At 46.6% G+C, this 16,758-nt stretch overlaps 1 long non-coding RNA gene across 1 annotated transcript; it reads right to left on the reverse strand.

The window, feature by feature from the left end:
• Positions 1-246: 246 nt before the first annotated feature.
• LOC146811136 (uncharacterized) lies at positions 247-1,679 on the reverse strand. Its single transcript, XR_014965784.1, has 4 exons — positions 1,563-1,679; positions 1,321-1,457; positions 1,125-1,214; positions 247-544 (listed from the first exon to the last, which is right to left on the reverse strand). It is a non-coding gene; the product is annotated as an uncharacterized LOC146811136 (long non-coding RNA).
• Between the last annotated feature and the right edge of the window lie 15,079 nt (positions 1,680-16,758).

The raw sequence follows: 16,758 nt of genomic DNA on the forward strand, positions 1-16,758 counted from the left end.
CAGAATAGGTCAGAGAAAGAAAACAAAACCTACTGTCTACACTAAACTGATTTCAATATGCACAGAGGTGGGTCAGGATTATAGAAAAAAACACGGACCACTACTGACTCAGAGAGATAAAAAAACGAAGAAGGAGATATAACGATGCGTAATTTATTTAGATAACAGATCAAGGTAATAATCGTTGTACACAAAATAAACAGTATAGGATACACTCCAATATACAACTATATGTAGGTCCCACACAGTAAAACAAACATACAATCACTCATTCATACATCATACTCATATATAAGACAGAACAAACATAATTGCAAAAAAGTTGCTTTTCAATAAAGTTTAAAAATCACATAAAACAATGTGTACATTAACAAAATGACAATTCAAACAGGCTCGTGCGCTCCCAGTTCTTGGAGACGGATGAAGTCTTCTGGTGGGCACGAGACAGTAAGAGCCAACGCACGTTTCGGTGTTTGCCCAATTGAGGCTACACCTTCATCAGGGCAACGGTGATGGAGGGCGAGTGGGACAACACAAAGGAGACCTGGGGAAATGTTATAAAAGGAGAGGGGAGAAAAATATATATATCCGATCAAGACGTTTTGAAAGAACATACTTTTCACATTGCATTAAACTCATAATGTCTCCTTCAACACTCTTAATAGTATCAAAGACGCAGCTAATGTCATATAAAGACCCAAAAATGAAAATATAACAAACGAGTCAGTAAGGTCCTGGTTCAACAAATGTATAGTATAAGATTAGCTTCAAAACAGGAAAATGCTAAGTTGCTTGAGAATGATAAAACCGAAGTGCACCCCATAACCACAGACCGGAACAAATGAGTGGTGATCAGAGATGAGTGTTCAAATCCCAGTAATCCAAGGAAGATAGAGGCGAAAAAACGGAAGAGAAAATGTGCCCAAAGGGTGACCAGATACAGGTGGGGGACAAAAGGGAGCTACGAACAATGTTCGCAGATCAGTGACAGAACACCAGTGCCACAGATGAGAACAATATTAGGGGAGTGCATGTATAGTCAGCCATCCACCAACAGTTAAGCAAAACAAGCAAGGATACAAAGAAAAAGAATAAAGATGATATAGACAGAATAGGACAAATACCTTTGAATAACGTCAGCTGAAGAGAAAACAGTTCTTCTAGATGGCTTTAAAGGAGCACGAGGGGATTTATCATCAGGGAGGGCAGCCCATCTAATATACATATACGAAAAAAGAAAGACTTAAGACTGGTCATAAAGAGCGATCTAAACAGTTCAGACGGGGGATGAAGGGGGGTAAGAACTTGAGAGCGGCTTACCCATAAAATGGTGCAATAGGCTGCGATATTCCAGGGATACAGGTAGGATACTCCTCAGGGAGAGTTTAAAGCGTCATAGGTAGATTCTCCTAGAGAAATGCGAAACGAGAGGGCCAAAGCCTCACTGAGGTCTGCTTCTGTATAAAGATGGAAGGGGGGGGGGAAGAAATTTAGTTTCAACTAGCAGAACATTCCCGATGCTGCTGCAGGTCAGACTAACTACCATCGGTAGAGAGGCTTACCGAACATGGAGGGCCGCCGTCCGGCGGGATAGTAGGCTTAAGCGTAGCGCATACCACTCTTCGCGCTCGTTTCCATACAGGAGAGGATAGGGGCTGTCTCGACTCCGGATATGTATAGCAAAGCCTAAAGGAGAGACAAGCGCCCTGTTCACATCACACAAGGTCCTAATGGGAGGACAGCCCACACAACAGACAGGGGGAGACTAAGCCTAACAGGGTGGCTATTGGAGGAAAAAACCCGGAATTTAAAAGCAAGATCATAACATGTATACAAGTTAGGTCAGAGAAACAAGATTACTAAAGCACACAGCGGGCAGGTAATGCTAATAGATTAGAGAGCACAAAAACAGACTGCACGAACACAACGAGACAAAGCTAAAAAACGGGTGCTCTTACCGTAGATTAAAGCGTCGCTCGAGCAAAAACAGCAATAATGTGCCGGAATAACATGTGAGGTGGAACCTAGATGATCCGGAATTTAAGTGTAGTGGGGCCCATCACAATACCGAGCCTGCATAGTCTCGCGAGAATATCCAGGGATAAAAGATAGAAGAAGGACTGAATGCAAAGCAAAGAAAGCTGACAGTATGTGCGGCCATATTGGAACGGGATCGAAAAGAATAGATACACAGCACAATAATGACCATGTAAATCACGTTTTGTTCACGATCTCAAACAAAACGGATGAAAGTAATAGGAAAATAAAATCCCTATAAAAGTGAGCGTAATGGATAGAACAAGAAGGGGTCCGAAACAGAGTCAGGTAGAGCTAACGGACAAAATAGATATTTACATCCAAATGGTCAGAAGAATGGACAGAGAGTCAAATGGAAACAACCGGGTCAGTAGGTATAGGAATCTCTCACTAGTAACAACGGGGATACAGGGAGGGAAGAGATCTCAATCCTATATCATCTAGAAACTTTGCCAAAGAGATGACCGGGAGAAGCCTAAATAGGTGGAAGTACTACAGAGATGGAGCCCTAGAGTAATAGCGTATGATAATTAAGATTAGGTTTCAGAGAACACACAGTCAATAACAAGAGGAACAACCTTTCAGAGAACTAAATGGTAGGGAATCCAAAGAACGGGGACGCTGATACGTCAAGTGAGGACAATTTATGTTATAGCATTTTCCCAGGGACAGATCTCATTGAGACCCTGAGCAACAGAGTTCACATAGTAAATCCAAAAGACTTCCCTCTTCCTTCTAATGGTACTGGGATCCTTGCCCACAGTAGTGTGTATTTTTTCCACTATGATCCATTTAAGGTCTTGGTCTGAATGGCCAAATTCAGTCCAATGAGAGACCAAAGGAGCCCCTACTTTTTTTAGGCGGATGTTGGATTTATGTTCACCCATCCTAAGTCGACATTCCCTGCCAGTCTCGCCAATATAGGTCAGGCCACAAGGGCAAAAGATTGCATAAATGACATTCGACGTTCGACAGTTTGTCATTTCCCTAAGCTTGATGGTGCGTTTATTGATGCTAATGTTTTGTGTGACCAAGGCATTGGGACATGCTTGGCACGAACCGCATCGATGATTGCCTGTAATAGGGGGGAGACCCGTGATGGACATTTGGCAGAAAGAGGGAGAGGGTTCTTGTATTTTGCCACGAACTAGATGGTTCCTGAGGTTCTTGTTCCTTCTAAACGCAAACAGAGGTTTGGGTAGTCTGTCATGATCGTCCATGTTCAGGAGGTACCAGAGAGAGTCAATGGTCTGACGGATTTTGTGGTTAATGTTAGAATGTCTGGTAACACACACTAACCGATCCAGGGTTTTTTCCTCCTTACGTTGGAACATCGAGTCACGATTATAGTACCTGGCTCTTTTAAACGAGTTCTTCACCAATTTGGAGAGATACCCCCTATTCAGAAGTTTGGTTTTCAAGATGTCAGCCTGGCAGAGAAAGTCACTCATCTCAGTGCAATTTCTCCGAAGACGAAGAAATTGGCTGAAGGGGATGCTTTCCCTTTGGCAGCGGGGGTGGTAGCTGTCAAATTGGAGCAACGTGTTCCTAGCAGTGGGCTTGGTGTATAAGGAGACAAATAGGTGGTTGTCTTTGTGCTCGACCCACACGTCAAGGAATTCAATCCTGTTGTTACTGGAGTGAACGGTAAATTTTAAGTTGTCATCAGCAAGGTTGATCCATTGTACAAAGTCATCTAGGGAGGTTTGATCACCCTTCCAGATGAAAAAAATGTCGTCAATGAAACGGGACCAGGCAGAGACATTCTCGAAGAAGGGGGCAATCTCGTTGTAGATGTTAATGCTTTCGAACATACCCATATATAGACATGCCACATGCTGCATGGGGGCACAGGCGGCCCCCATGCTGACTCCTTGGGTTTGTTGGTAGTATTCGTTGTTAAATTCAAAGTCGTTTTCTGCTAGTATGGTTTCCAAACATTGAAGAATGAACGGGGCATTGGTGATATCAGGTTCAGAACTCAAGATCTCTCGAATGGCCAGCAGGGCTCCCTGTTGGGGGATGTTCGTATATAGGGACTCGACGTCCATGGTTACGAGGAGTTCCCTATCACTGAAGTATTCAGTGTTCTCAATCTTGGCGATGAAGTGGCCAGTATCCTTAACATAGGATTCAAGGTTAGCGACCAATGGTTTTAAAAAATGGTCAACATATTTAGAGAGTGGCTCCGTAGCAGCCCCAATGGTGGAGACGATGGGTCTAAGGGGGGGATCAGATGCGTTTTTGTGACTCTTAGGCAACCCGTAGATGATAGGCAGTCGGGTGTGAAGAGGGGTAAGAAACTCAGCTTCCTTGGTGCACAGATATCCTTCGTCTACAGCGTTTCGCACCATGGTCAAGATACGTTGTTTCAATGCCGGCTCAGGATTGATCGTGATACGTTTGTAATGTTTAACCACCGATAATAAGTTATTCATTTTGTCGATGTATGTGGGGGTGTCAGAGATGACAATCCCACCACCCTTGTCACACGGTTTGATGGTGAGTTGTTCGTTCTCTCTAAGGGTACAAAGAGCATCATTTTCCTCTTGGGGGAGATTGGGAGCTGGTCTAGGTACATATTTCAAGGTTTGTTGAATTCTAGTCGGAACTGCCTTCTCAAAGATGAGGACTTCAGGTCCCAAGGAATCCAAAGATGGAGTGAATTCAGAGGGGGGTCTAAGTCCAGATTGATTTTTACTGTCATCGACATAAGGCTTGATCTGGAAGAATTTTTTTAGCCTGATTTTGCGGAAGAAGGAATGGAGGTCTTTAATAAGTTCGAATTTGTTAAAGTTAGCAGATGGAACAAAGGACAACCCTCTGGACAGTAATTTGGACGTCTCAGGATTTATGATTTTTTGTGACAAATTGAAAACAGGGATGTTACTTATGTTTTCCAGTATTGTTGTTGTCTCGTCTGTATGTACATCTGGGGTTGTATTGGATCCTGACGGAAACCCCTCTGTCTGGGGTTCCTGTTCCTGGGGCGGAAATTGCCTCTGCGGTTCCCTAAAAAACGACTCGACGAGGTGGTTCTGTCAAAATTCTCTTGTCTAGGTTGGTATGCTGGATTATAGTTAGGATTGTAGTTGATAGGTTCCTCGCTGTCAGAGTCCGTGGTATCAGAGAACGTTACAACCCGTCTGTTATTCCATCTGGTACTGTTGGGGTTGTTAGAGTAGTTTGGATAAGCTTCCTCTGTGTTGGTATAATAATTAGGTGTTAAGTATGGATAAGCTCGCTCTTGGGAGAAAAGCCTGATGTCTTTTTTAAATTTGTCAGTTTTTCTCTTAAGGAGATATTCAGAGAAGGAATCAAGGTTAGATGCGATTTCTTCCAATTTACTCTTACCTATCTCAACAGCATTCTCTCGTTTAAGTTTTTCTTCCATTTCTTCAATTTCTTTACTGAGGATGGAAAGGACCTCTCTAGCAGTTTCCACTATCAACATCATCCAATCTCTGGAACATCTATTTGAGATTAGAGCCCATTTTTACAGAAATAGTCTCAATTCAACAAAGAGGCCCGGAATATTGCGAACACGTAGGCCTATGGGGATGGTACCCGCCTTAAGATATTCCAACATGAAGTTGGCATGAGCCTCCGTCCGTTTGGATTTCTTTTTAAGATTCAGAAGTTTTGTCCATTCCTCTTCAAGGCCCCTAGATAGCGTAAATTGTTTGTTGCTGTCGGTGGTGATCCCGATCATGCGGGCAAAGTCTTCGTCAGAGAAGCCGAAGGTTTTAATACTTTCCATGATGTTCCAGAAAAAAGGGGGGAGGGGAGGGAGGGGGGACTTACTGAGATATAGTCAAAGCCAATGAAGGAGAGTAACAATCTACAGAGGTAGGGTGCACGACGTAAAGGACAATGAATAAGACAAACCAATGAGTAAATATACACACAAACGGATAAATACACACATAAACCCCCACAGCTCAGGGCTGTGAAGAAACTATTCAAAAGAAGGGGGGTCCCTAGGGGAATGATGGGTAGACAGGAGGAATAGGGAACAGAATAGGTCAAAGAAAGAAAACAAAACCTACTGTCTACACTAAACTGATTTCAATATGCCCAGAGGTGGGTCAGGATTATAGAAAAAACCACGGACCAATACTGACTCAGAGAGATAAAAAAACGAAGAAGGAGATATAACGATGCGTAATTTATTTAGATAACAGATCAAGGTAATAATCGTTGTACACAAAATAAACAGTATAGGATACACTCCAATATACAACTATATGTAGGTCCCACACAGTAAAACAAACATACAATCACTCATTCATACATCATACTCATATATAAGACAGAACAAACATAATTGCAAAAAAGTTGCTTTTCAATAAAGTTAAAAAATCACATAAAACAATGTGTACATTAACAAAATGACAATTCAAACAGGCTTGTGCGCTCCCAGTTCTTGGAGACATATGAAGTCTTCTGGTGGGCACGAGACAGTAAGAGCCAACGCACGTTTCGGTGTTTGCCCAATTGAGGCTACACCTTCATCAGGGCAACGGTGATGGAAGGCGAGTGGGACAACACAAAGGAGACCTGGGGAAATGTTATAAAAGGAGAGGGGAGAAAAATATATATTTCCGATCAAGACGTTTTGAAAGAACATACTTTGCACATTGCATTAAACTCATAATGTCTCCTTCAACACTCTTAATAGTATCAAAGACGCAGCTAATGTCATATAAAGACCCAAAAATGAAAATATAACAAACGAGTCAGTAAGGTCCTGGTTCAACAAATGTATGGTATAAGATTAGCTTCAAAACAGGAAAATGCTAAGTTGCTTGAGAATGATAAAACCGAAGTGCACCCCATAACCACAGACCGGAACAAATGAGTGGTGATCAGAGATGAGTGTTCAAATCAAAGTAATCCAAGGAAGATAGAGGCGAAAAAACGGAAGAGAAAATGTGCCCAAAGGGTGACCAGATACAGGTGGGGGACAAAAGGGAGCTGCGAACAATGTTCGCAGATCAGTGACAGAACACCAGTGCCACAGATGAGAACAATATTAGGGGAGTGCATGTATAGTCAGCCATCCACCAACAGTTAAGCAAAACAAGCAAGGATACAAAGAAAAAGAATAAAGATGATATAGACAGAATAGGACAAATACCTTTGAATAACGTCAGCTGAAGAGAAAACAGTTCTTCTAGATGGCTTTAAAGGAGCACGAGGGGATTTATCCTCAGGGAGGGCAGCCCATCTAATATACATATACGAAAAAAGCAAGACTTAAGACTGGTCATAAAGAGCGATCCAAACAGTTCAGACGGGGGATGAAGGGGGTTAAAAACTTGAGAGCGGCTTACCCATAAAATGGTGCAATAGGCTGCGATATTCCAGGGATACAGGTAGGATACTCCTCAGGGAGAGTTTAAAGCGTCATAGGTAGATTCTCCTAGAGAAATGCGAAACGAGAGGGCCAAAGCCTCACTGAGGTCTGCTTCTGCATAAAGATGGAAGGGGGGGGGGGAGAAATTTAGTTTCAACTGGCAGAACATTCCCGATGCTGCTGCAGGTCAGACTAACTACCATCGGTAGAGAGGCTTACCGAACATGGAGGGCCGCCGTCCGGCGGGATAGTAGGCTTAAGCGTAGCGCATACCACTCTTCGCGCTCATTTCCATATAGGAGAGGATAGGGGCTGTCTCGACTCCGGATATGTATAGCAAAGCCTAAAGGAGAGACAAGCGCCCTTTTCACATCACACAAGGTCCTAATGGGAGGACAGCCCACACAACAGACGGAGGGAGGCTAAGCCTAACAGGGTGGCTATTGGAGGAAAAAACCCGGAATTTAAAAGCAAGATCATAACATGTATACAAGTTAGGTCAGAGAAACAAGATTACTAAAGCACACAGCGGGCAGGTAATGCTAATAGATTAGAGAGCCCAAAAATACCTTTAACCTCATCCTCTCTGGGGATCTAAACCAACAAATCCTAGGTACATCAGAAAATGAGTATGTACAGGTTCATTCCTTTTACTGGAACATACCAGCTCAAACCAAAAGCAATCTAAGATAGGGAGAGATTTGCTAGAAGACCTGAAGCACATCAATATAAGTGCACTGAATTTAAGATTTATCGATGACTCCCCCCTGGCCGCCTCATTCTATTCGGAAACTGCGAACTCCACCATAGACTATACTCTAGTCTCCCTTTCAGTCCTTCACCATGTATCAGGATTCCATTTAGGTGACAAAGGGGACAGTCACCACCGGCCCCAGGAAGATTCAATCCAAGCTATTCCACATAAAGTTGCGTCTAATCTAAGTGGCAGGCATGCATGCCACACAAAAAACTTAAAAAGATTCAAGTCGTCCCTAGTAAACTCCAGGGAGGTTTTTCAGGCTGCAAAAACATTTCTACATGATCATACCAATCCTACTGACAGTTCAATCAGCACTTGGAAAACCTTCACAGTCACACTTGCAAGCTCCTTTTCAACTATAACCAAATATACTCTTCCAATGATCCCACGTCGCGGGGAGGGTCTCGACTGCACAGCGGATCGAACTGAAACTACATAAAAAATCTTTAAACAAACTTCTCGGATCACTGGGGCTTCACCCCGGAGACAAGAACTTAAACTTTCTACTTCGTCAATGGAAAGGCTTAATCAAAAAAACTCAAGTGGGACAACAACAGTCTAATAAAACTGCATTTGGGGCAAAACTGTAGCATGATTCCCAAGCAACTAACTATGTGCGCTTTTGGGCTACCGTTAACAAAATTCTATACCCGGCACAAGGAGGCTTGCCATCAAAAATCACAGAGGATTCATGGACAATCTTTCTAGAAACCCACTTCAATCAGCAAACACCTGGATTAAAACTAAACCTGGATAACCAACTGTTCCATCCCACCCTAATTGAAGGGAACCCAGAGGAAGAGGAAAAGGGAACTGAGACAATAACAATAATGAAGCAAATTTCAAAAGGAAGGAGAGAAGGGGCTCTGGGGCCAAACAGGATTCTACCAGCCCTTTTTAAATAAGATCCTAAGTATTGGTCAGAAATACTGGCCCCCCTCTTTCATACCGTCAGACAGTCTGGACACCTACCAGCTTCATGGAAGGGCTTATAATGTCCCCGATTTATAAGGCCGGCAAAAAAAAAAACTCTTAAAAAATTTTCATCTGATTGCACTACTAGACATAGAGGCAAAATACTTCACCAGCACTTTACTGATAGAGCTCCAGGACTGGGCAAAAGAGAAGGAAATTATCCCTCCTCAGGGTTTTGTAAAGACACAGGAACCCCAACCAATATATTAACCATGTCATTGTTCATTGACAAGGCGAAATCGACCAAACAGGTGATTCATTTTTGTTTCATGGACTTCAAGGCAGCCTTTGACAATGCTAGCCAAGCAAGATTGTGGAGGAAACTGGCGCTCTGGGGAATTCCGTCAGCTCTCTTGAACGTTCTAATATATCTCCCCACCAACACATTGATATAGGTAAAACTAGGCAACAGCACACATCTCTTGAGGCACATACCATCCACCAAAGGGCTCAAACAGGGTGTGTGCTTGCACCAACACTGTTAAACCTGTATACAGCAGACATGACATCAGTTCTAGGCACCTGCAATGCGTATGCACCTCGACTCGGTGGCAAAGCCATCTCCAGTATCTTGTATGCCGACGATGTTATCCTGGTAAGCCACACCCAGGTTGGCTTGCAACGCTTACTCAACAAAATGCAGGAGTACGTAGTGGAAAATCACCTAGAAGTGAACATCAACTTAACAAAAACCTTGACAATTAACAGCAAACAACAGTCCCATTCTTGGTACCTGGAAAAAAACTCCAATTGCGAACACCCTTGCCTACAAATACTTAGGGGTAACCATCAACGAGGGTAGTCAATTTACCAACAAACTTGAGGCAATTAGGAAGAAGGGGATGGCAATAGCAATAACATTAAGGCAGTTAAAAACTAACCTCATGGGCCCTAGCCTTTCCCCTCTCCTCCGGGTAGCACAAGCCAAAATTCTACCCTCCATCACCTACTGCGGTGAAGCACTGAGGGGCAGGGATGCAAACTTTCTGGACACCAACATGGCTAGGGCCTATAGAGTTATGTTTAACCTTCCAAATTACTCCTCACCAGCGCAGATTCGACTAACAACTTCTGGCAAGGCAAGACTCCTATATAACGTGTTGGCACAAAATTAAGAACTCTCCCCCGAATACATCGAACCATCAGCTCTGGCAAGAACTTTGCAATATATCCAAATCACCAGCCAGACAGTACTTGGAGGAGTAACTTGTCACTACCGGGCTAGCTGAACTATGGAAAACTCAAACTACCCTTTCGTTCTTCAAGCAAGTAGTAAAAAAAGTAATCAAGAAAATCTCCCTGGTAGAAGCCAAAGCTGCATTTGCTCTCAGGAGCCACGCCTGGATGACACTAAGCAGCTATAAATCACTTGGGTCACCGGCATACTTCAATTTGGGGTATTCCAGGAAGACCAAAGAACAATTCTTAAAATACAGGCTAGAAATTCTGCCAGCTACTCAGCACCTCCCACCATGGCAAAGGGTGAAATGTACTAGCACATGTAGACTATATGGTATCGGTACTGAGGATATGGTACTCCGAAACTGCTTCTGTACTAACTTAAAGGAGGAAAGGGTAAGATTACTCAAAGTGCACTTTAACGAATCAGGGATTCAAACTTGGAGACAGGCTGTGATTGCATGCTTCGACTCCAAGGATCCGCTGCTAAATGGGAAGCTAATGAAACTTCTGTCCCTAGTAGAAACCAAGCAAGGAAGAGCTGTGCCCTGTGCAAATGCTAAAACGGCAGAAGGAAGTTTCAACTTACACAACGGAAAACTTTTAGCACAGACACTCGAACCCCTTCGGAACATCCTAAATAAGATGCTTTTACACTAGAGACTTTTATGCTTTTAGAAACATTTTTTTTTTTAAATGCCTCTTTCCCTTTCTTCTTATTACTTTTCATCTCCCTGCTCTTGTACTAAGAAGCACAAATGTTTAATGCGTACTTTTTGTAATGGATTTAATTAATTAAATACAATACATTATTACTACTTACATAGTGCACCCAGCCTCAATCTATGACAGCATTCCCATCACTAAGTGTGTAGGATTGCTAGGTCCCGGAATGCGCTGCCTTCCTTGAACCACCCTACACATCTAGTGCCCCTGAAAGGCAGTTCCCATTTCTTTCTCTGATCTCATCAGCTCAACAAGTGTGGTGTTAGCAACAAGCTCTCCAGCTACTTCCTGTGCAGCAACAAATCTGTGCTTTAAAGTCCCAAGCAGTCTGCAGAGAGATCACCAGCTCAGCAAGAATATGGACCTGATTCTACCATTTTGCAGCAGTTGCCAATGCATCAATGCATCATCCTGCCTCTGTACCTAAACCCTAAGTGTTGCATTTAGTTCTCACCTAGGACTTTCTGATGGGCATTCCCATGAAAGGGCCTGTATGGGATTGTTACAGCCACCAAGGGGCCGATTCCGATCCTGGAAAATTTTCCCCCGTACGATTTGTATCCGGATTTTTTTCCGTACGAATCGTACAAGTAGCGTACAAACTGCCAAGTACGATTCGCATGGGAAAAACTCCATACGAATCACATCCGGAACATTTCCCCACACATCCTCGGGTCGGAAAATGTGTCCAACACATCCCCGGACGATTTACCGTACGATTCGGAAAAATGAAGTCCGACCGCGCAAGTACGATCACTCCCGTCCTTTCGATTTCACAACTGTATGGAAAAAACACCGTACGAACCGAACTCCCATAGCAACCATGGAGACATGTGCCCGCATACGTGCCGAACACCCCACCACAGACCCCGCATGTACGCGCAAAATGCCCCCCGGCCGCGGATGTATGCACCGAACCCCCACCACTGTATGTATGGAGCGTACCCCCACCCGTGTATGCATGGAGAGTACCAACTCCCCACCCGTGTATGTACGGACCGTACCCACACCCCACCCATGTATGTACGGAGCGTACCCCCACCCGTGTATGAATGGAGCGTACCCCCACCCCACCAGTGTATGTACGGAACGTACCTCCACCCGTGTATGTACGGACCGTACCCCCACCCCACCAGTGTGTGTACGGACCATACCCCCACCCCACCAGTGTATGTACGGACCGTACCCCCACCCGTGTATGTACGGACCGTACCCCCACCCGTGTATGCATGGAGCGTACCAACTCCCCACCCGTGTATGAATGGAGCATACCCCCACCCATGTATGAATGGAGCGTACCCCCACCCCACCAGTGTATGTACGGACCGTACCCCCACCCGTGTATGTACGGACCGTACCCCCACCCATGTATGTATGGACCATACCCCCACCCCACCAGTGTATGTACGGACCGTACCCCCACCCGTGTATGTACGGACCGTACCCCCACCCCACCAGTGTAAGTACGGACCGTACCCACACCCCACCATTGTATGTACGGACCCTAAACCCAGCCCCCCCTGTATGTACGGTGCAAAACACCCCCACCGATGGACGATGCGGACCAACACCCTGCCTGTGTTTGTACGCACCATACCCCAGGCCCACACACCAGCACCCTCACCCAACATCGCGCATGTACGAGTCGTACTAAGCCATAGCAAAGGACAGCACTGTACAACAACATGGCCCATGTATGCACCGTACAGATGCAAAAAACACTCATACTGAACCAGGACAAACCAAAAAAACACAAGGAGAGTCAATTCGATGCACACAACACCACTAAACATATCCAACAAGGCCAAATACATCCTATACACTGACCTGCAACGGACAAACAGCTAAACAGAGGCCCAAACCACTACCACTCCTTATAACACACCCACCCAAAGTTCAAACACAGCCACACCCACAAATGGACCAATAAAAAGGCCCAGCACACACAAACCATGATCCTTTGCAACAGATCCCCTACTGCCAGACCACAGAGACAACACACTGCACCATACTACATACATCAATACACCTTACACTTGCACTCCTTCACACAACCACCATCACAAACACACCCTCATCACATTCACACACACACACCTGCACAACCACACTCACACACCCACAACCATCCACACCCACACCCCCACAACCATCCACACCCACACCCCACACCATGCCCACTAACAAGGATCCAAAGTTCACAAAGGAGGAGCTGGAGGTCCTTGTCGACGAAATCGTCAGAGTCGAGCCACAGCTCTTTGGAACATTGGTCAGACGGACCAGCATAGCCAAAAAATCTGCCATGTGGGAGAGGATAGTCAATTCCGTGAATGCTGTTGGGTCCACCAGAAGGACCAGGCATGAGTGCCAATCCAGGTGGTACGATCTGCGGAGGACGGTCCACCGCAAAATGACGGATGACCACAACCAGGCCAACATCACTGGAGGAGGTCCGGCCCGCAGACCGGTACACTACCATCCCTGGGAGGAGAAGGTGATGGCCACGCTGCCACCAGTGGGAGTAGACGGACTAAAAGGAGTCCGAGAGCCTGGTGAGTACACAAACAACTCACCTCACATGGGGGGAACGCCATATACAAACCAAATACCAATCATGCACGCAACCCCCACAAAGCCTGCACCGTACACAACCACACTCCAAAAACACACGCATGCCACTAGCGCCTCCATGCCCCATGCCCCAAGCAAGGCCATGCCAAGTCACAGGCCACACAAAACACCAACACAAGACAGGATGTCCCCGATGCCGGGAGGGTGGGCCTCAAAACTAACATAGACCAACTCTGAAGCACACAACAATGCCCTCAGCCCATATGGCTTAGGGCACAGCCATACAAACAGTGTGTCCCCACACAGTACTCTTTTGCCTGCTAATGGGGGCCGCGTTGCAGGACGACATGGGTATGAAGGCACAATTTGCACATAACAGCAGCTAATGAAGACGCATCACACTGAAAGAGTGTCAGCACACACCGCCACAGCAGCAGCGCAGACTCAGACACTCCGCCCAATGGGTGCCCGCAGAGAAGAAACAAACCCACATGAACAAGCCAATGGCCTTTGAAAGACCTGCAAACTGTGTGTGCCCAGGAAGCTGGGCTGAGGTGACAGAGGGTGACACACAGAGGGAGGGAGAGGGGCAGAGAGAGGGACAGAGACAGAGGTGGACACAGGGAGACAGACAGAGGGAGGGAGGAGGCTGACAGAGGGAGGGAGAAAGGGAGACAGACAGAGGGAGGAGGCTGACAGGGGGAGGGAGAAAGGGAGACAGAGGGAGAAAGACAGAGGGAGGAGGCTGACAGAGGGAGGGAGAAAGGGAGACAGAGGGAGACCAAATCACCCTTGGGTGGTGTGGCCATGTCCGCTCGTCAGCAGGTGGACTGTGTGCATGTAGACAAGGTTTGGCACTGCGTGAACCGCCCCTTCAACCTTTGATAAACACTGGGCCATGTGTCAATCTGTGCACGAGTACATCCGTGCTGCAGGCACAAACAGAAACTTACACCCAGTATACCCACCCACTGTGTTTGTCAGAACCCTGTCACAAATTGTTAAGTTACCTACCTGCATTCTCAAATTGCATGGAAAAAACACCATTTGGCCACGTACAGTGCAACACGTAAGGCGGCTCTGCATGGCTTGCTACGCCCGCTCACTACACTGCAGAATGCGTTCACAAAAGATGCATCAACTAAGATTGTGTCACACATAGGTAAAGTGTCGAAAGCTGTGGCCAAGAGGCATACCCATGCACAAGTGCACTGTGAGAGGAATGCTAGCCAAATCCAACCACCCAGAGGAACTGTGCCGAATCAAAAATGAATGAACATGGATGTCGCATGTAACACAATTAACACTGTCTCTCTCACACACAGGTCAACGTCGTTGATCTCCCCCAACACTGGGGGGAAGACTCACAGGACCAGGCTCTGCGTGAAGAGGACCCCACCGGCAGCGACGACTCTCACCACTCCGTGGATGACCCAGACCAACCTGGCCCCTCTGGTGTCCAACCACCTGCAGCACCTGCGTCAGGTACAACTGTGCCAACCACCACCCCCATTCCTGCCACATCCCAGGAGACACCCAGGAGCCCTGCCCGCACCCAACAACACAGCCAGTCTGTCCAGGAGGAACAAGGTGCTCCGGGCACAACGGCAAGGCAGGCACAAGTGGGCAGGGGTGGTGGGAGTGGAGGACGGCGGAGGCGCGAACCTGACCAGTTGGCTCAGGAACCGGTAATGTCACACGTCCACAACATCCTGGACATATACCGGCGTGACTCCAGAGGCATCGACCAGGTAGTGGAGACCCTCAATGAGATGAAGACCCTGCAGGTCGAGCATCATGCCAGTCATCTACAACACCATGGACGGATGGAGGCAAGACTGGCTGAGCTCCTGGCGGTGCACAGGGACGTGAGCCAATCACTCCATCAGATCGGCCAAAGCCTGGCAAACCCTCCCTGTGCCACCAGGCGTAGACCAGTACCAGAAACAGGGAGGGAGGAGGAGGAGGATTCATCTGACGGAGCGTCCCTAGCATCGTCAAGGCCTGCTTCTGAGGGTCCCCGCAGGAAGGTGGGTCGCCCACGCAAAAGACCATGAGAGTCAGCGGAACATCACCATCTCCCAGGTCACCTGGCCTGGCACCTGGCCCTCTGGCCCAACAGCAGCACAGCAGCAAATGACATTCTCTGCCACATGGCCTTGCTGTTCACTGTCTGACCAATGTTGACAAAGACTGTGCCACAGACTCTGATGACTTTCAATGGCAGGATACCAACTCCCCCTGTGTACTTTGGATTCTACACTCCCGCCAAGCACCTCTTGTCACCCCCCAAACACGTACCCCAGTACGAATAAAATTCATCACAATCACAAGATGATGCTGTAATTTTGCATTATTCCACTACATGTGTGTGTTGTAAAGTCAAACCATGCCTGATTTCAGAAGAAACTCCAAACATCAATACCCTGGGGTCTGAGTCTGGCACAGGACACACATGGGTCACAATGTACCATCCAAGACAGACATGGAGCACCATACTCACCCGTGATGGGCCCAACCAGCTGAGGGGGTGCCCGCACAACTGTGCCTACAGACCTATTTAGAAGAGCAACAGTCATGCGCAGAGGTCAGGGATCATGTGGAGTGTCCTGGGGTGGGAGTCCCAGGTATGTGTAGACACGTGGCAGAACCATGTCCTGCATGCTTAAGTCAGGTGGATGTGGAGAATGGTGAGCCAGCCAAGGTTGGATGCATGGAGATGGCACAATTGGGTGTTGGATCACAGTGCCACAAGGTTGTGTTGTGGTTGTGGGCTGCATCCTGAGTGTGTGCGTGGATTGAGAAGGTCATCCTGCAGCTGGCAGTGATCCACTCCCCCCATCTCTGTTGGACGTTGATGTGGCCTGGTCGCCGGATGTAGTAGCAGAGCTGTGCAGATGCACCCTGGATGTGGACAAGTATCATGGGATTTCTAACGCACATGTCCGTAGAGTGCAGGGTAGGATTAGACACGGATGTCGTAGTTGACTTGGGGGATGGTCTCCCTCTTGCCTTGAGGTTGATGGAACTGGGGATCTTGTGCATAATGCAGAGTGTGCTGCTGCATGACGCACAGATGCTGCTGATCAGCATAGCACATGTCAGCAAGCAATCCATGATGAACACCAGCTCGTTTGCGTGGACACTGGGT

The sequence above is a fragment of the Triturus cristatus genome, chromosome 7 (assembly GCF_964204655.1).
Source record: "Triturus cristatus chromosome 7, aTriCri1.1, whole genome shotgun sequence".
Lineage (NCBI taxonomy): Eukaryota > Metazoa > Chordata > Amphibia > Caudata > Salamandridae > Triturus > Triturus cristatus.